This window comes from Pelmatolapia mariae, unplaced genomic scaffold, assembly GCF_036321145.2.
Source record: "Pelmatolapia mariae isolate MD_Pm_ZW unplaced genomic scaffold, Pm_UMD_F_2 NODE_ptg000833l+_length_33489_cov_1, whole genome shotgun sequence".
Classification (NCBI taxonomy): Eukaryota; Metazoa; Chordata; class Actinopteri; order Cichliformes; family Cichlidae; genus Pelmatolapia; species Pelmatolapia mariae.
Window position 1 is genome coordinate 12,676 of NW_027052510.1, and position 20,814 is coordinate 33,489.

The 20,814-nt window shown below is 37.7% G+C and overlaps 1 pseudogene; it reads right to left on the minus strand.

The window, feature by feature from the left end:
* Positions 1 to 3,613: 3,613 nt before the first annotated feature.
* Positions 3,614 to 20,811, minus strand: LOC134623684 (complement C3-like; annotated as a pseudogene).
* Positions 20,812 to 20,814: the final 3 nt, after the last annotated feature.

A 20,814-nucleotide genomic window follows, 5' to 3' on the forward strand; every position in this document is an offset into this window, starting at 1 on the left:
AGCCACCATCAGTTAAAGAAGCGCGGAGCACAGCCTTAAGTGACATGTGAAACCTCTCACACATCCCGTTAGCCTGCTGATGGTATGCAGTGTTGTGGTGGATCTTGACCCCCAGACTCTCAGCCATGGCAGGCCAAAGTTCCAAAACAAACTGGGGGCAGCTGTTGGACGTAATGTCAACAGGGGGACTGAAACGCAAAACCCAAGTCGACAAAATTGCCCTGGCCACCACTGCTGCAGTTGTGGATGCCGGGGGGACTGCCTCTGGCTACCGGGTGGTGCGATCAACCATAGTCAAAAGGTGTGTGAAACCTTGTGACTGCAGTAGGGGGCCCACCAGATCAACATGGAGATGATCAAAGCATTTGCCAGGGATGAGAAACCCCTGAAGAGGTGCCTTATTGTGCTTATGTACCTTTAAGGGCTGGCATGGAACAAACGCCGCAGCTCATTCCCTAACCGACTGGCGAAGGCCCGGGCAAACAAACTTGGAGCTGAGAAGTTTAATAGAGGCCCGACCCCCAGATGTAATAACCCATGCACAGAGTGTCATGGTCCTGGGTCGAGCGACCCAGTGTTTGAGTTTTATGTATCTTTTGTATTCATTTGTGCCCTAGTTTAGTTCATCTAGTTTATTTTGAGATTGCTGTTTAGTCCTTTGTTTCTTAGTTGTTTATGTCATCTCCCCCTGTACTCAGTCTCCCTGGTTCATGCGTCATGTCTGCGTGGTTATGTTTAGTTCATGTCATGTCTAATCTCCATGTTTCCTGTTTTACTTTGAAAGTCTGTATTCAATGTCAAGGTATTTAGTTTCACTTCTCCTGTCCTGTCTTTAGGTTCATGTGTGTCAGCTGTGCTCCCATGTGTGGCCACTTCCCCTGATCATCCCCTTATGTGTATTTAGTCTCTGTGTTTCATGCAGTCTGTGTCACGTCGTCTGTGTTCCCACCCTCCATGTTTCCATGCCCAGTCTTTTGTATTCTCAGCCACAGCTTTCCGTGTCTTCATGATTTATCGTAGTATTAGTTTCCCAGTTTAGTTATAGTTTAGTTATTCTGCCTTGTTTGAACCCCATGTCTTCAGCCGAAATAAAGGCTCGCTTTTCGTTCAAAACTCAGTTTCATGTCTTCGCCAGTGTCTGCGCCTGAGTCCTCCACACACTCTCCATACGGTCAGCCACTGCGACCGTGACACAGAGTCAAAAACGTGACGACGCCATGAAACAGGAACCGCAGAATAATCGATGCAGACATACACAGGAGAAACCAGTGTGCGGGACAAACAGTCAGCCACGTGATTGGATTTGCCAGCCACATGTTGGATGTCCATCGTGAACTCGGAAATAGCCGCCAAATGGTGCTGCTGGCGCGCACTCCAAGGGTCAGAAACTTTGGACATGGCAAACGTCAAAGGTTTGTGGTCAATGTATACTATGAATTGCCGATGGGGACTGGTGGGCCAGTAGGGCAGCGTTAGCTAATGTGGACTTGCAGCAGGTGTGCCATACTCTGGGGAGAAAAGCAGTTGTAAAAAATTTACCATTCCCAAAAATTCTTGCAGTGCCTTAAAGGATGTGGGACACAGAAAATCTGGTCCGGTCCGGACTTTGTCAGGCAATGGAACCGCATCCTCCTTGAAAATACGGTGTTGCAGGAAATCCATGACCGGCAAACCAAACTAGCATTTTGAGGGGTCAATAATCAGGCCATGTGCTGCCAAGCGCTGAAAAACCTGAAGCAGGTGCTGTCCCTCCGAGCTGCTGGCCACCAGTATATCATCTAGATATACAAAAACGAAAGGCAGCCCACAAAAGACCGAGTCCATCAAACGCTGGAAAGGCTGAAAGGCATGCGTAAAAACTCGAGGGGGGACATCCTCAGGGCGCATGGGAACCTGGTGATACCTCCGTACCAAATCAATCCTAGAAAAAATCACGGTCCCAGCTAGATGGGCGGAAAAATCTTGGATATTGGGGATGGGATAGCGATCGTTCTGCACGACGTTATTTAGACAGCGAAAATCCCCACAAGGCCGTCACCAGCTGTCAGATTTGGGCACCATGTGTAATGGGTAAGCCCAGGGACTATTAGACCGTGCGTGGTATCGGCGAGTCAGAAACTATTGCCTGGATGCCGAAGCTCCTAGTAGCCAGGAGAATCCGGTCTGCTTTTTCCACCAGTGAGCGGTAATCCTTCACAGCCAGCAGCGGGAAGTTGGCGAGGCCAGTCCGCACGGAAGCCGGCAGCTGTCGGAGGAAGAGGTGAGTGAAGAGGAATCCTCCGCCATCCGTTCCTAGCAAGGACAGCGTGCTCTCCATGAGCTCGAGAGCGGTACCATCGCCCAAGCGAGAGAGAGAGAGTAGTTTCTCGGCCTGTTCCATGTTGGAGAGGTAGTAGCGCCGCAACCGCTGGGTGTGAGTGGAGTCCCGTGGTGGTCTGCCATACTTACATTATAACCAATTCGGTCCTTTTTGTCCACTTAAAATATGTTTACTATTGTTATATGTGTTGCACTTTCTGCTGTCATCTTAGCCAGATTACTCTTAAAAAATATATATTTAATGTCAACGAGATGTTTTTTAACTGAATAAATAAAGGATATACAAAAGTCACTGCCAAAAACGGATTGCGGCTTCTACCTTGTGACAGGAATGTTGTTTGTGGCTCAAGATGACTTGATATCATTCCTGAGGGATACATTTAACATATGTTTCACATATTATAGACCACAAGTTATTTATAGCAGTTTAAATAAGAACAATCAGTTTTTGTCAAATACCAGAAATCAGTTTTTGGCAGACAATTGTTTTTTGGCACAACACCGGATACATGGGCCTGGCTAGCTAGGGGTTTTTCAAGGGTCCGAAGCCAAGTCTGTAATTCAGTAAACCTGGCCTCCAGAGCTGCAAACAGGCTATATTTATTACAGGTATCATTACTGCTCAAGGAGGCCGAGGAGTAACAAAACATCAAACATCTGTAACTAAACTAATCTTAACATTTTATTTATTTTATGTAACAAATGAATCACTTTGTCACTCTGACATGATTCTTATCTAAGTGTAAAATATTTATTCACATGAAGCATTTTATTGCCTAGCAAATTTAGCCACAAAGAAATTTTAAATAGCCCAGTATTTTAGTTTCAGTATAGTTTAATTTCACATTTACTTAAAATTGAGTAGACAACCATATGTCATATGGCCAAAAGCAGCCGGCCCAGGTTCGAGTCTGACCCGTGGCCCTTTGCAGGCCCTTCTTTCTCGCTCTCCCTCTGATTTCTGCAGCTATACTAACTAGAAAAGAGTGGATGGATTTCTATCCATTTATCAGGTTTATATGGAGGGCTGGGTTTTATTTAAAATGTTTTATTTTTTTGTTGTGATTGTCATGGTTTAGTAAAGTTTCAAATGCATTAGAAATGCGAGAAATTTATTAACCACCATAAACTTAACAAAAGACACACAGATCCAGTACCCCATTTGAATACATTTTAATCACTGCAGTGAAATGGTGAAACCCTTATGTTATATCGGTTTCTGTTTTACAGAAAATTGTAAAAACAGCAAAATAACAAAATTTGAAATGTTTTTTGTTTTACTACCCATTTTACTTTAGAAGCAGCTAAAGAGTGAGAACTGATTGGCCATCTCCTCCAAGCCCAAGCAGGTATCCCGATATTTGTCAGTCTGACACTCTTCTGCTGTAGGCCAGTACTCAACCCAGGTTCTCTCACCAATTACGTACTCGAATCTGAAAAGAACAATTGAAAGAAAAATAGTGTTTCTGTGACCAATCAGCAAAATGTGGAATGAACAACTGTGATAAATATATATAGTTCAAGATAATTGAATTTATTCATTGAAGCTATGATTAATTAACAGAACTCTGAAATTAGTTTAAATATACACCACACACAAGCACAGCCAGACAAACAATATACTTACGTATTCCTTTTGTCATCTCTGTGAATATCTTTATCTGAGCCCATGATAAGGTAGGTTTTTCCTTGTTCTAGACTTAAAGCTTCTCTGCAGTGTTGATAACTGAGAAATATGCGCTGTTTATTCAGTGGAGCAACATCAAGACTCCCTGTAATTAAGATATGACAGTTGAGAGCAGTGATTTATGAATGACTGAATGTGTTGTTCAAGTTATACTAAAACACAGTGCTGCTGTGTTCATATATATTCCTGCTTGTATCATCACAAAATAGTATTATATACATAATACTAGTATTTTGGCAATATGCCTATGCTGAGTGTTAAACGTTAAATGAGAAAATGGGTATCAGCAAGACAAGCTACACTGGCTTACTGATAGCCAATGGTGTTAACCACTAAATGTACACTGTAAAAAAAAAATTGTAATATAAAAGTATGTTACTGTGTATTTTACAGTTTTGTACTGTTCTTCTAGAATATCATTAAATTTACATACATAGACTGTGATTTTACATTTCAAATGTAAATCAACGTAAAATCACTGTAAATGTAATAAAACATAATTTTCTTGTTTTTTAAATGTATTTGTCTGTACATATGCATATTTAGATTGTTAAAATACATTCACAAATGTATCATAATTTCACAAATATTTGTCCGTTATTTGAAAGATTGAACTGTTAAATTCAAATGTAATGCTATGGAAAAAATAAAATGATTCTTATAAACTTTTTTTTACATCAAATAATTATTATTATTATTGTTATTTAGGGCGTTCGTGGCTCAAGAGTTAGCAGTTTGCCTTGTAATCAGAAGGTTGCTGGTTCGAGCCCCGGCTCGGACACTCTCGGTCGTTGTGTCCTTGGGCAAGACACTTCACCTACCACCTACTGGTGATGGCCAGAGGGGAATTATAATGGAATTGTAAAGCGCTTTGAGGGTCTCAAAAAGCACTATATGAATGCAATCCATTATTATTTAAACCAACTGTTAACTGTATATTTCTGTACATTTAAGTATTATTATTCATATTGCCGCATTCATTGACCTTGTTTATAGGTAATTTCATTGTTTGATCACATTAGAATGTACCTAATTTAATGTTTAAAAGCACTTGTAAAAGGCAAAATCCCATGTAAAATTAGGGCAACAAACTGTATTGTCATTACTGAAAATAACCGTATTTTCATGAGAAAGTTATTTTCTGTTATTTTATGGTATTATTTTGGCGCCCCAGCTGCCAGAATATTACTGTTTTGTTAGGATTTTTTTTTTTTACGGTGTACCTCTTAGTACAAAAACAAGCAGCAGTTTTATAAAATGCATGATTTGTCCTTCAAATTGCCTAATTTTTTATGGCTATAATAGAAAAAACTGTCACTGCTATCTTAATGCCACAAAAAAAGAAGTAATTTCTTTTAAAATACACGTTTAAAGGACGTAGGTACTTGCCTTCTTTGATGGGGTCCAGCACTTTGACTTTGTGACTGTCTGTGGATAACTCTTCTACAACCTCTTCCACCAGCACTTTGTAAGCTGTGGGCAGCCAAAGTATAGTTTTTAGCTTTTTGCTTTACTATATCCTATTAAATAAACCTAAATGTAACCCATTTATGTTTGTTTACCAAAGTCTACTTTGCTGGTCTCTGTACTTTCACAAATCAAAGCTTGGCGGTCATCATTGGGGATTTTTTCCTTCTTCTGCATACTGCAGTTCTCTGTAAGTACACAATAGGGACAGGGTAAAAAATACAAAGCTGATGTATACATGTGTGTTGATAAGTGACTGCAGGTATGTGACGATCGAATATACAATTTTAATCTCATTTGCTAAAATAGGCGTCTTTTATAATTGTAGATTAGTGCATACGTCTGAAGTTACTAACAGCACAATAGCTAGTTATGAAGAAGAAGTGTACTTTCACAGGCTAGAAAGTGCAGTGTGGAAGTATACCCAATGATTCAAAAGCTTGCAGAATCACCTGTAGCAGTAATAAGTAATTGTTTTCTCTGAAATCAGTGTCTCGCATCGCATCATTTGAGGAGTTTTAGGTTTGTGGGGATTTGCCCCTGCATAAGTCTATCATATTCCTGCCACAGCATTTCAAAGTGGTTAGGGTCTGGACATCGGTCCCAGCTATCCTGTTATAGATTTGCTGTGTGCTTGTGTTTTTGTTAAGAACCAGTTTTCACTATGCTTTAGCTGTTGGTCAGACAGCCTCCTATGTGACTCAGGAATACTTCGGGATACAGAGGAGTCCATGATTGATTTTTCATAACTGTATGCCAAAAAGGCACTGTGACACAGGATCAGCATATCCACAGCCTCAGGTGCCTTCCACCCACCCTCAGGTTTAACCACTTCATTGTCAGGAAGAACTTGCACCCAAACAAAACTACATAAAAAACATGTTTGCTCAAAATCACACTTCTAATGCTGTGTTCTGTACCATTTAAAGTTAATAGAAAAATGCATGAAAACATTTTAATTACTGTTGTAAAATAAGCTTTTTTAATCACATGTATATGATTGTCTTTACCTTCAGCACATGTGCATATGTTATCTCTACAGAGCTGCAGTAGTTTTCCAGCTTTCCTCTGTGGATGGTAGAATTTAACGCAGCGTGTTTCTGCAATAAAAAAGAAGGTATTTCTCTATTATTTTGTGACCGCTATGGTAGATATAACAATGTATATGGCAATGACAAATCACACACACAAATGAACTTGAGTGACATCCCATTCTTAATCAGTACGGTTTAATATGATGCCAACCCAACCTTTGCAGCTGTAACAACTTCAACTCTTATGGGATGCTTTCCACAAGGTTCAGGAGTGTGTTTATAGGAATTTTCGATCATTCTTCCCAAAGTGCATTTGTGAGGTCAGACGATGTTAGACAAAAAGGCCTAGTTTATAATCTCCATTTTAATTCATCCCAAACCTGTTCTATCAAGTTGAGGTCAAGACTCTGTGCAGGCCAGTACATGCTGCTCGTGTGTCTGTTCCAAGAAAGACCTCACCATTGTAACGGGCTGGCATTGGTGTCTACCCATCCCCGCACATGTGTGTACAGACTAGTGATGGGTCGGTCACGAACGAAATGGCTCTTAGAGCCGGATCTTTGACGTGAACGACGCGAGCCGGCTCCTTATCGCGAGCCGTGTTTTTTTTTTCTTTCTTTTTCTCACCCTCTCTCTCGCACTTTTTTTCTGCTTCACTCCGCACGCGAGCCTTGTGCTTTGCGCTGGGCAGAGGGGGGAGGGGCAGTAGTTACACTCTCAGTAGCACAGGAACAGAGCGGGAGGGAAAGAGAGATAAGAGAGCCAGGGACAACAATGTCACATTAGAAAGGTATAGTAATCATCCACAACTATTTTCAGTTGCGAATGATAAAGGATTCAGAAAGTTTATTCATGCAGGCCCATATGACAGAGAATGTGCATCTTCTTTTGTTTTCATATTGTAATTTATATTTAATTGTGTTGTGGTTTGCAGTGTTTTGTGTTGTTTTCATTTTTAAATTTGTTTAAAAAGGAAAAAGCTGAAAATTTAAATAGTTAAAAGTTGAACTGTGACTAGTTGGTTTTTGTATTATATGATTTATTTATTACATTTTATGTAAGTATATTTATGGTGGCCCCTAGAGACAAAGCACGTACAAACTTCAAAACACCTAAAAACTCCAAAACACGTACAAACCTGAAGCACGTACAAACTCCAAAACACGTAAAAACTCCAAAACACGTACAAACTCCAAAACACGTACAAAACACAACAGAAGTGCTCCAGGATGCTAGGCGCAGTGTTGAGCTTTTGTTACCTAGTGGCTACACAAGCCAGCAAGTACCAACGACCGGATTTGGTGTGTGGTAGTAACAGGTAAATTAAGTTTTTTCTTTTTAATTATTTGAATATATATGAGTGCTTGTGTATAAATACACAAACCATACACATATGCTTTCAATTGTGTAATTTAAGTGATCTAGGTAGCTCTGTGTTGGAAGTTCAGTTAACTCTAGGAATGTGTTTTGGAATTTGTACGTGCTTTTTGGAGTTTGTACGTGCTTTGTCTCTAGGGCCACCGCATATATTCATATATAAATAAAACCACTTTTTTTTTACATTAGTAATTCCTTTTGTGCATAATTTTATATTATTATTAATAATAAATTAATTAAAGCAACAAAATCAACCTGAAGAGCCAGCTCGGAGCCAAAAGAGCCGGCTCTTTTTAGGGAGCCGAGCCGAAAGAGCCGGTTCTCTAAAAAGAGCCGAAAATCCCATCACTAGTACAGACAGAATAGAGCAGTGGAGACCTGGCTTGTGTGGTCTTATGCTGCTAACGTCAAATAAAGGTCTGTTGTTTGATTTAACTGACTGGCTTCGAGTTATCCGGCTAACCTCCACACAGTATGCCCGCTGGACCTGCTAGCTGCTCCTTCCTCGCCAGACTGCTGTTACATCATGTCTTGATGGACCTTGCATTGTGCACTAGTGTGCAAAACTGGTGTGTTGAAACATTCACATCCCCAAACTGTTGCCACAAAGTTGGGAGTGCAAAGTTGTCTTTTTTTTAACTGGAACTAAGGGGCCAAGCCGGGCTCTGACAAACAACCAAACTTTAGACCTGGCACAATGTAGTCAGAAAAGTACAGCTGCTCGGCAGACAGCAGTTTGCATGTCTAGGTGCTTATTGGAACACCTGAAGGTAACAAAGGTAACATGTTTATAAAACTCACGTTCATAGTTATTCATAGACAGATACAGCTGCGGGTTGTAAGACGCCCACCAGCATTTCCTGTTTGATCCTAAAAGCAATTTCCTCTGTTCGTGTGTGAGAAACCTGTGAATTGAAATACAGACACACACAAATGTGAAAAACATAAATAAACACCAGGGTAAAGGGAAAAAGGGGGGATAAGGAGAAAGATTGGTGTGATTTCCAACCTTGTCCAAGTAAAGATGAGTGAGCCTCTTTCTGACAGGGCTTTGTTCATCTCATATTTTGATATGGTGCGGCCACGTCCTTTAGACAACTAGAGACAGACAAAAAGGCCAATTTTTAAACATTAAGAGGTCTTATTATTTTTCTTTAACTGTAACTACATAACTTAATGTGGGTATCTCTTCTTACCAATTCCAGGTCTTTTGTTTCAACAGCAAAACCAGTTAGTAAGCCAATATCCAAGATTGACATGCCTGCATCACGATCCCTGTTCTTATACCTGTAGAGAGAATGATAAGAATGATTCAAATGACAGCAGAGTTAAATAGGGGGGAACAAAAAGAGTTAAAGTCATTACTATTTCTAAAGTGTAGTTTATATTGTACTTACATGACCTCTATCCTAAGCCTTGTATATCTTTTCATTTGCATTTGATTTTTCTGAAAGAATAAGGAAAAAGAAAAAATGAGCATAAACAAATAAAATGCCATAAATTGAAGCAAACAGATTTAATGAGATAAGTCAAATAAAAAGAGGAGATAAAGGACATCAAAGTACCTTCTATGAGATCCACTGAGAGGGTAAAATTCTGACAGTCACTCTCCCGTTCTTTGGGCTTAGCGTAATACAGTGATACCAACTGTTGCATTGAAAAAAAGTGTATTTTTATATGGTGTGATAAACAAGTCTTTGTTATACTGTTCTTTTAAGGTTTAAAATGCCTTGTCTAGGATTCTGAATGATCAACTAACAGATAACTTACTGTCACTGTTGCTTCTCCTGTTCCCCTAGCAGTCACTGTGATGTCCTGGTTTATATCATTAATCTGTTGGGATTAATACGTACAAACACACAAAGATGAGAAAAAAAAACAGAGATAAGCTCAATTCGCTCCCACCGACTGAATTTAAATTGCATTGAATCTCTGTTAGACAGGAAAAAGGGAAATAGACCAAAAAGCTTGCAGACTGGTGAGATGGATTGCCAAAAAGAGAGGACCTAGCAATACTGAGATTTATTTACTGCTAGAGGACATGTTTTCAGACTGACAAATTGTGCTACGTGGTGACTGTGTTTGTGTTGCTTCTTCTCACCTTAGACGTTCTTGTGGCATAGTGGTTGTTCGTGTTGAAATGGTACTTTTCAGGTGCCGACCTTCCTGGCAACTTGATGTCCACATTCAGATCATACTGTGGTTCGTTAGCGTTTATCCAGTACTCTGCTACAGCTTGACAGACCATTATAGTAGCCTGGAGAGAAGAAAGTGAGGGAGATAAAGAAAGGCAAAGGTTATCAGATGAGACAATATGTATAAATTATCTGTATAAGATAGTGATTGACAGGAAATTTTGTGTTACCTGAGTTGATCCATAGCCTCCGCCCACCTTCTGTTGTGCGTTGAACCATCTCACCACAGGTCTGGCATCTTCAAAGTTCTTTATTAAAACAGCACAAGACAAGAGTAGAGTTTAAAAACAGAGTTTTAGGCTTTATAATCTGTTTTTTGCTTTTTATTCGGGTGTAATTAAAATCCAGTCCAGAAACTTGCCTACTGGAAGAAAACAGCAATGTTTTTCATAGTACATAATGAAGCTGTAGAAAGCAATGTCTTATTTCTTTAATTTTTTATTTGCACACAATAATAACACAACACAAAAGCAAATGGAGAAATTTACGTTAAATAAATGGTAATTCAAGTACTCTGGAATGGTACGATGGTATTTTAATACTGTAAAATAAATTTTCAATGACGACATGTCGTTAGTGGGGTTAGGTTAATTGGAAACACTAAATTGCCCATAGGTGTGAATGTGGGAGTGAATGTGAGTGCAATTGGTTGTCTCCTGTCTATGTGTTAGCCCTGCGACAGACCTGTCCAGGGTGTACCCTGCCTCTCGCCCTAAGCTGGGATAGGCTCCAGCAACCCTGAAAAGGATAAGCAGAAGCAAATGGATGGATGATATAATTTGGACATGCTCACCTGAGTCTTGACAAGAGCAAGAAGAGCATAAGCTGTGGTTTCCAAAGTGTAAATGCCCCCTCTAGGTACAGGCCAGTGAGATAGCTCTGACAGACAAAATCACACATGTACATTTTTGTTACTATAATATATCTTGAACACATCTACCTCAGTAGTAAATTTGTAAATATAGTAAAAATGTAAATATACATATCATCTCTGTGCCTGGTTGCGCCTAAGTGAGTTTTTAAGAGAGAGAGTTTCCCCTGTAAAGAGAGTTTCTGTGGATCTGTAAATATTGCAACTCTGGACACACTAACTGACAATTCCTTTTGTTGTCATCTTTGTTTGTAACTTTACTGTAAATAAACTCACTGTCGCTATCACTGGACCTGTTCTGATGTGAGTCAAAATGGACTCACATCTTGAGTCCATTTGCACCATTAACAACAATTAACGCCAAAAAATTATTGTATTTTAGCCTATGGTTATGTGACCTGTATTAGAGAAGGACAGGACAGCAATTTAAAAGCACTGAAAATACCAGACCATTCATTTAAGTAAGAGTTAGAAAAAAAATCCTCAAGAACATATTTTTATAGTACAGTTTTTCCAACTTTTTTTTTGCAATTAACTGAAACAGTAACGATCATAGTTTACATTTACTGATTTTGTAAACATTTATATAGTCTCAACTGTGTGTGTGTGTGTGTGTGCGCGCGCGCACGTGTGTGTGTGTGTCTGAACAAACCTGGCGAAACAAACTTGTATAGGATCTCTTTGTTCATTTTGTTTTCATTAGCCAGTGCATAGGATGTCATAGTCACAGCATAAGGGTTGGTGAGGCTGGGCAGGCGCCTCTCCAGGTAGGCCACTGCTTTGTCTATACTGCCTGGGAGACTCTGGGCATATGAAAAAAGGAAAAAGAAAGAAGGATAACGAGTGACAGGAAAACAGAACATAAAGAAATATAACATTAACTCCTATCTAGGAATGTGGAGCATTTGTTCTTCGTCCTTTTGTGAGCCTCACAAGTCTCATTAATTGAGAAAGTTAAAATTAGGATTTGGACCACTCAGTATAACATGAGCAATGCACCAGAATTAAGGCTTTTGTATAAATAAATAAAGAGGTGTAGTCTGAATACTTTATGTTTTTATCAATCTATAATTTACAAGATCTTCATACAGACATGAGTACAGAACATGTTGGTGAGATGAATTAAATTCTGTCTGTTTTTGGTCTGTGGTTTAAATCTTCAATGCAAGTGCAATAGAAAGTATCACCATTTGATCATTTCAGATACTTTGTAACAACAATGTTTGCATAAGAGATAATGTTAGCAGGTGAAATACTGACGTTGACAGTGTCGGAACATATTGAGCGTGACTCCTGCATTGCAATGAGGCAGAAAGCTGTCATGGAGGCGTCTGAATCTAATCCAGCCACATCACCCTACAGATGAAGCACAAACATATAATTATTATTATTTCTAACAGAACCATATATAATATTTATAAAAGGTGATTGGCAGTTGTATAACTGGTTTCTCATTTAGTTTTTGTATTTTAAGTATAGATGAAGAACTGGTGTTAATAAAATCAGTGCACTCACATTCATTGTTCCCTGCAATACAGGTGCAAATTCTTTGAAAACACCATCAGGTTGTTGTCCTTTGAGAATAAGATACTTGACAGCATCACAGATCACATGATCTTGTATTGCAACCAGATGATGGGCCATTGCAAACACCTTGGCAACATAGGCAGTCAGCCTTATAGAGAAGAAGAGGATACAATGGCTTAATGTAATTTATTTGCCCTTAATATATATTGGCTGTGCAAATCAGAAATTCAAGCAGCATGTGCAAAATATTATGTATGAATTCATGGAGGTTTGTGGATGCCTCACCAGGTGCTAGCTGGGCGAGAAGGAAATGCAGCAAACGATCCATCACTTTTACGGAAGACCAACTCGTTTGTGTAACCTTGATGACAATTAAAAAAAATAAAACAATCATTTTACTTCACTGCTATTCAACTTGCATCCGACTTTTATCTATTAGAAACAATTTTGAGGAGCTCTGTGTGTTTATTGTGTCACCAAAGAATTTATGTACATCTGTGAGAGCCTACCAGTTTTTATATGTTGGAGGGCTTCATTACGTTTCTCAAAACCCACAGTTTCCCACTGGTTGGTTTTGTCCAAATATAAGGTTGCAATAAGAGGCAGAGTCATTGACATCATGTTCTGCTCTCCACAGCCTGAGGGTTGTCTGATTAGAGTACCCATTGAGTTACCGCCAATGGCATTCTCCACCAGCTGAGATACTTGTTCTCTCCCTGCATGCATACACATAAAAAAGAAAGGTTCACAACAACAATTAAGGTAGTCAGTCCCGAATGTCAACAATAACAATGTATATCAATGGAAGGTTCAGGGTGATATGGGCACTGAATCACATAAACTGCCCAAATATTAAATATTTCTCACCTGTCACAGAGATCTGTGTGCTGGTAGGTGTGTTTGGAACCAAATCTTTCCTTTCAATTCCACTGTTAAGAACTTCATTCTGTACACCATCTAAACAGAGAAAAAAAATGTTTTATTAAGGTGAAAATCAGGGTTTAACTGAATAATTATAATGTAGCTTTTTAATAGATAAACTCACTTTCTCCTTTCTTAACAGGATCTAAAGTTACGATCTTTGGATGTTTAACCAGTACGCCCTCAGGCTGGAAAACAGACAAACATTGGAAATCATTATTATTTTAGCAAAGAAAAGTGTAGTAGCTACAAAACAGGAAATAAATCTGTAATTAAATTAAGTCTTCAACAGTTTGTCCTTCTAAGCCTAACTGCAACCTGTGTGACTAAACTCTGTTTAACTTTGTAGTCTTGTTGTGTGAAGTGAACCTCTCTCGGTGTGTGAGAGAAGTAGCCACAGCAGCAAAAACGCAAATGATGTTAGTAGTGAACTTGCTATTGCAACTATAAAATGCATACTTTGTAGTTGTAATAGATACTGAAAGTGTGCGGCTGATAATAATTAAGTGACTGTGGTGGTTTACAATGTTATCATATGCACAGAGTATTTTTCCTTTAAATTTATAAAATATAACATTATCAATATTAATATGAAGCCAAAACCCTTTTCAAAATCACAATATATAAACCACAAATGCTGACTTAGCTTGAACTGTCAGATCTATTTAAATTTCAACTAAACTGTTATCCATTTTTAATTATGCGTAATTACTAAACAAAATTTATATGTAACTGTAAATATAACATTTCTCCCAAATGAACACGGTAAATGTATTTCAGTAATATATGTCAATATTGATGATAACCATGATTTTTAGAAATGAAATATGGATAAAACTGACCTACATTATCATAAATAACTGTGTAGTTTTTCTTTTGGCTAGGTTTTTGTCAGTTTGCTGTTCAGTAGTGATTGGAGTACTGTACTGGTTCTTCATCTTCCTATAGTCACATTTTAAATAAAATCCCTTTTACAAAATAGACACAAAAATAAGCAATGAACTAAAAATGCATTTGACCAGTATGATTATTGTTAATATTTTTGATGATTTCTGAGATTATCAAGGGAAATTCTTTTGGCAGTGATAACCATGTAGTGATTAGAACAAAAGTTCAACACACATTGATATTCTACAAAATTATCAGTCTGATGTTTGGTCTGGGATTGAGCCAGACTCCTGTTATTGTTTCTGTCTGTTCCTTTTTGTGCCTAAACCTCAACAAAAAATAACTTTCAAATTATTTTATTACTACCAATTTTGAAAGGCCTGTTCACATTCAGATAAGAAAAAGCATTTTTGTTTTATTTAATAGGAAAGTGATATTGAACACATTTTTGGGCATCCAAATAGCAAACATTGGTTTTCTTACCACCACCCGCAACATCTTCATGACTCCATCATTGAGATATGAGTTCTTAACAGCTGCTTTAACCTCAATGTGCCGTTCTCCCTCCTTCATGGGAATAATGACAAAAGGTACAGATCGTGTGGTCTTGGGCCCAACAGTGACCTCCTGGCGATACCTACCACGTTTGGAAGCTGAACTGCACACATGCTCCTCTTCAGTCAAATCAATGCGTACCTTTATAAAAGAAAAACAGCAATGACAAAGTTGGAGAAGAGATTGAAACGTGGTATTTCGAACTGGAAGAATACAAAGATCCTGATGAGATATAGAGATTTTTAAGCATTCCTTTAACTTTCTGCAATTTCATTTCTCCTTATTTATAGAAAACTAAGCTAATAAACTCAACATGAAAAAGGAATCGTACTCTTCAATTTTAGTTGATGATAAACCAAATATGATAAGCCAACCTTAACTGAGGAAATGTAATCATCCTGGCAAATGAAAATGATCTTAAGAACACAACATGAAAATGCACATGATAAACTACACAAGATGACACTTTTGAACGTCACAGTGTTTCAGTCCAGTAATTACTGTGGTTCTGTACTTACAGTGATTCGATCAGGGCTGTAGTTGTGGAGGATTGCTTTAATTTCTATCTGCTCTCCACGGACAGCAGAATAAGGCAGCCTGAGATCAATGAAGAAATCCTTCTTGACAATGACCTCAAATGGATCACCGACACAGATTCCTTAAAGAAAATGTGTAGAAAATAATGACATTTTTAAAAAGTAAATGGAAGGCCAAAAGAAAACCATATTTTAGTCACCGAATCCGCACCGTGAGTTCTTGACAGACTGATGCCGGTGAACTGCCAGGTTGTGACTGAATCTTGCAAAGGAACACTTTTCACAAACGATGTGGTGTCACTGAAACATAAAAAAATGTTTACAGTCTGAGAGATAGCTTAAGATGTGACTGTGATAATTAATTAACTTATCACTTCATTTGTATGTGTTTGTGATTTACAGTGACTCACCAGTTAGGTGCGTGTCTAGGGCAAGGAGGCAATTTGATATCAGACCAGAGCCAACTTTCTGGGAACTTGGTGCGAGTAACAATTTCATTGCTGTCCATGAAACTGTTGTCTTCTCCTTCACCTGGATTTAGATTAAAATGATATAATTTTGTGAATTTTATAATAAATAGCATGACTATAGATAACCATCACCCATTTCGTTTGTAACTCTTACTGCAAGGCAGTTTGAGGTCTTCCTCCCTCTTCTCTGCTCGAAGGGTTTCCACTGCCTTGCAGCAGCGCAGAAAAGCCTTGACCATCAACAATGTACTCGCTGCGGACCTCACAGGTGTATGAAAGGGGGGTTTCCTTCATGCCATCCAGACAACACTCAGATTCTACTGGGTCTGTATAATTTTTTACTGAAAACAGAGACGGTTGTGGAAGAAATCATGAGAACTGTGATTCACTGTAAAGTTACAAACATATATTTTTAAATATGTCTTTTTGTAAACAGAAAATATTTTTAATGGAGTCAAAAGCATAAAACAAATGTTTTTTTTTTCTTTTTGTCTGTTGACTAATACATAGCCTGTCAAAAGTAAAAACAGTGATATGTGTGAAATTATGAATTAATATGTGGTTATTTATCTAAATATATATTTATATATATATACTTACATAAGCTGCTTTTGAAATCCATTACAGCAGCGTTGCGTTTCTTTCTGTTCGCAGGCTGGCATTTAATTTCTGTAAAATGCAACACAGACAAAATATATCATATGAAACAGCCTGAAACTGAATTTGGTTTTTGTGTTACTAAAATAGGAAGAATATAACACAACATTTTTTGTTGGACTGTTCAAACATGATAGAAATAATCATAATTCTACAAGGGTTTAACAGTGAAGCCGAAAGAAAAGTATTAGACAACAGTAAAAGAGTGGGATGCTCTGTTGCGTTGTCACCTTGTCTATATGTGGTCTTTGCATCAGTGTTGGACTCAAACAATAGCCCAGCATCAAAGAAGACACCCATATTGTCCTTTCCTCCACCAGGTGTGCAGCCTGTGTCATACTGCTCTACTATGTCCCACACCTACATGTTAAAGTACAAACACATACAAGAATGTAAATTGAACAGTAAACTTACAATGAGAGGACTCTAATTTCACAAAGGACTCACAAATCTAAAAAAAAAAAATGCTAATGCATAGTTGTTCTGAGGTTAACATGCTGTAACATCATAACAAGTTTCAGGTTTTTGGTATGTATGCAATACGTAAATTAATATGAAATCCAATATGTGCAATTTGTTTACTGAAGCTAAACAATTTACAAAATATAAAAAGCAAAAAATAATCGAGAAATGACCTTTTTCTGTGTCAGTCGGTGCTTGTTGTTTAGGACGTAGACACCTTTGTCAACTGCCACCAGTCCCACTGTGGCCTCTGGATTTCCTGTGACTTTCAGACCAAACATCTTGCGAGGCTCATAGGCTGGAGCAGGTCGTAAGGATTCCAGTTTCAGCTAAGTGAGTGTGAAATGCAACTTCTCTATGTTAAAAATGAGTACTACTGTAGAAATGAGTAACATTTGTGCATTTTGGCTGTAAAGTTTCATTCTTTCACAGCTCTTAAGTGTCTTACAGTTCCCATGCAGGTGTCTTTTACATCCACCCAAACAGAGTCTGATACCACTTCATTTGAACTTGTATGATAGTAGGCTATGATGCGGAACGATGGCAGCATTTCTTTGGTGATTGGTTGTATCGCGGAAATCAGTACTTGGCCTCTTGTCTTGTAACGGCCATATTTCACTAGCTGACCTCTGCTCTGGATCTGGGGAAACAGATTTACACATTAATACCTAACACCTTAAGCGCACATTTATGTACTATTACGAGTCGTTGCATCACAGAAAAAAAATCTATATACACAAAAACAAATAAATAAGTCTCTTACCAGATATGTGATATCATTATTTTGATTTGGCTGCTGGTTGAGATTGAGGTTGATTTTTAGATTGTCTCCTATTTTGAGCTCAGCTGCATCCACACCTGCAAATATGTTTCAATAAATGCTTTAGTTTGAACACATCTTTTAGTGCCTGTTTTCCACAGTGTACTTCCACTTCTACCTATAGTAACAATCTTTATATTTTTACTTTATGCAATGCTTCTTCAGGATTTTTCTCACCTATGTGGATAAAAGTCCTGGTCTTGCTCTGGTATGGTCTTGCTGTCATCTCTACTCTTGCTTGTTTATCAGGTGTAAGAATGCTGTCATCGGTCATTGCCTGTAATTAAAGACACACACACACATAAGCCATACTAAGCATAAGAAAAACATTCATGTGCTTTCATGTGCAAGTATACAAGGATCAGTCAGGACCTGTAATTAAAGGCAAGCATACATAGCCAATGTGCAACAAGTTAAATTAAGTGATAAGTAAGTGATAATCTTTATTGCTTGAGGGCAGTATTTGTGTGAGCAAGCATTAAAGCATTAAATTAAATTAAAGCCAGAACAATCGAAAATAGCAGCCACTGTGCTGCCCTATTACTATTATTAAAAGGTTTTTTTAACATTGTCATTATTATAATTATTATTATTAGTAGTAGTAGTAGTTTGAGTTGTTGTCTTCGTAGAACCAGTAGTGGTAGAAGTAATAGTAATAGTAGTAAAAGTAATAGTAGTGGAAGTAGCAAAATGGGTCGTTTGTGTGACAGTTAGGTTATGCACATGCAATGTACACTGAATGTGACGTGCAAAACAATCCATCCATAGAGGGATGATGAACATATAATAAATATAATAAACAGATATATAACAAATGTTTGTTTTGTTTTTTTAAACATACAGATGGTAATAATTGGTGTCGGATGATATTTCTTGCAGCATGACACCGAGACAAATTCCTTGTTTGTGAACAAACTTGGCAATAAATGTAATTTTGATTCTAATTCTGATGTTTGTGCAAAGTTTTGTTTATATTGGCCCACCTATTAAACAAACATAAGGGTATATATATGTATATATATATATATATATATATATATATATATATATATATATATATATATATATATATATATAAAAATATATAGAGTAAGATTATTGTAGTAAGATGTAGATTATTGGTGGTGCTGTTATTTTTGTTTTTTAAAAAAAGCTTTTTGAAAACTTAAAAAAAACTTACAGTGATTCTCAGCTCAGCTGCATTTCCTTCTGTATTGATGGTAAGCCGAGCCATGCCGTTAGCTGCAGTGAGTCCCCTGACTGGCCCAGGATTGATCACTACTGGAACGTTTTGTGCTGGAGTTTCATCAGGATTTAAAACTTCAACCTGACATCAGAAAAAAGAAACTGAATCATAACACTTTGTAAAGGAATTATAATTTCTTCAAATGCCACAACTGACATATCAAAATTATGATTTTAACGTGTAATATTATGTCAAACTATGTAAACATAAATTAGTGCTTTACCGCAACATCGAAGGACATTCCTGGCTTGAAATATTTTGGAGTTCTTTTAAAGTGGATCGTATAGGGTGATGTGACAATCTGGATACCTCTCAGTTCGGCCTCCATCATTTCACTACCTGTGACAGGGTACAAGAAAATAATTATACGCACAAAAAATTGTCAGAATTCATTTGTTTTTCTATTACTCACTTTCTTTTCACCAAAAATAAAACAAAAAACATTAATTTCTCATTTCTGACAGATGTTCTGTTTTTTTTAATTGAAGGGTTTTTTTGGTTGATACTCATATACTATCTCTAAAGCTGGTGCCACCATTGAAAGTAACATATAAGAAAATCTGAACAGGCTCAAAAAGACGGGCTTTCTTTCTTACCACTTTCTGTCAGCACACTGACAGATACAAATATGGCGCCCCCCACAAGGCTGTTGATGTCCCTCTCAACTTTTGTTATGTCTTCCCTCCTCAGTGTCACCTCTCCTTCACCATTTTCAATCTAATTCAGCAACATGAAGATGTTCATGTAAAAATATGTTCTACAGTTATAGCACAATAATACAGTTTCTGAATAGTAGGAGGTAGTTCAACTCTTATGTCAGCATCACTTCATATGGACATGTTAAATCTTAAGTATAAATATGGGCTCACCGGCACTCTCTGAAGAGAGTCTGGAAAGCTCTGCTTACTTTGGTCCTTTCTGATAACCCCAAATACCACATAGGCTGTTCCATCCACCTCTTGACCAAACAGATACCTTAAACCATGGAATAAAGATTTGCTTGTGAACAACCAGTTCGAACCCAGGTCAAACTGTAACAGCAACGGATCACATACATACTACTTAAATCCACAAAACAATTACATACGTAGCTTTGATTCTGACGGTGAAATCTCTGCTGTTCACGTGGAAGAACTGTGTTAATGGTGTCAGTTTCACCTCAAAACTGGGAAGAACTGCAAATAATAAATGAATGAATGAAATGAATAAAACATTTTCTGTGTTTGAAGTTACCATTTGCATTGCACATTTAAAAACAATAAAAAAAATGTCATGCTAATGGGATGCTCACCATACTCTTTGACCTCAAATTCTGCAGAATAGATTTGCTGTGGGTTGCTCTGGAATTTTGCCTCCACTTTCCACAGTCCAGTACTATACACACACACACACACACACACACACAGAGAGAGAGAGAGAGAGAGAGAGAGAGAGAGAGAGAGAGAGAGAGAGAGAGAGATTAATCAAACAAATAGTTCAAGCATTTGTAAAACTGAAGCTAACACATTAATCAGACTGCAGACTATATTCTACACACAGGATCTAATTAGACTATAATTGCCAAATTATGGAAGTGTATAAGTTTAAAATATGCAAGATTGATTATATAGTAAAAAAAAAATAAATTTAACACATACTACATTATATACACATTAATAATAATAATAATAATAATAATAATAATAATAATAATAATAATAGTACTCACCTAACAATTTCACCAAGCTGGAAATCTCCGGAATGAATACCTGATTTTAGAGAGACTGGATCAAGTGGTAAAAC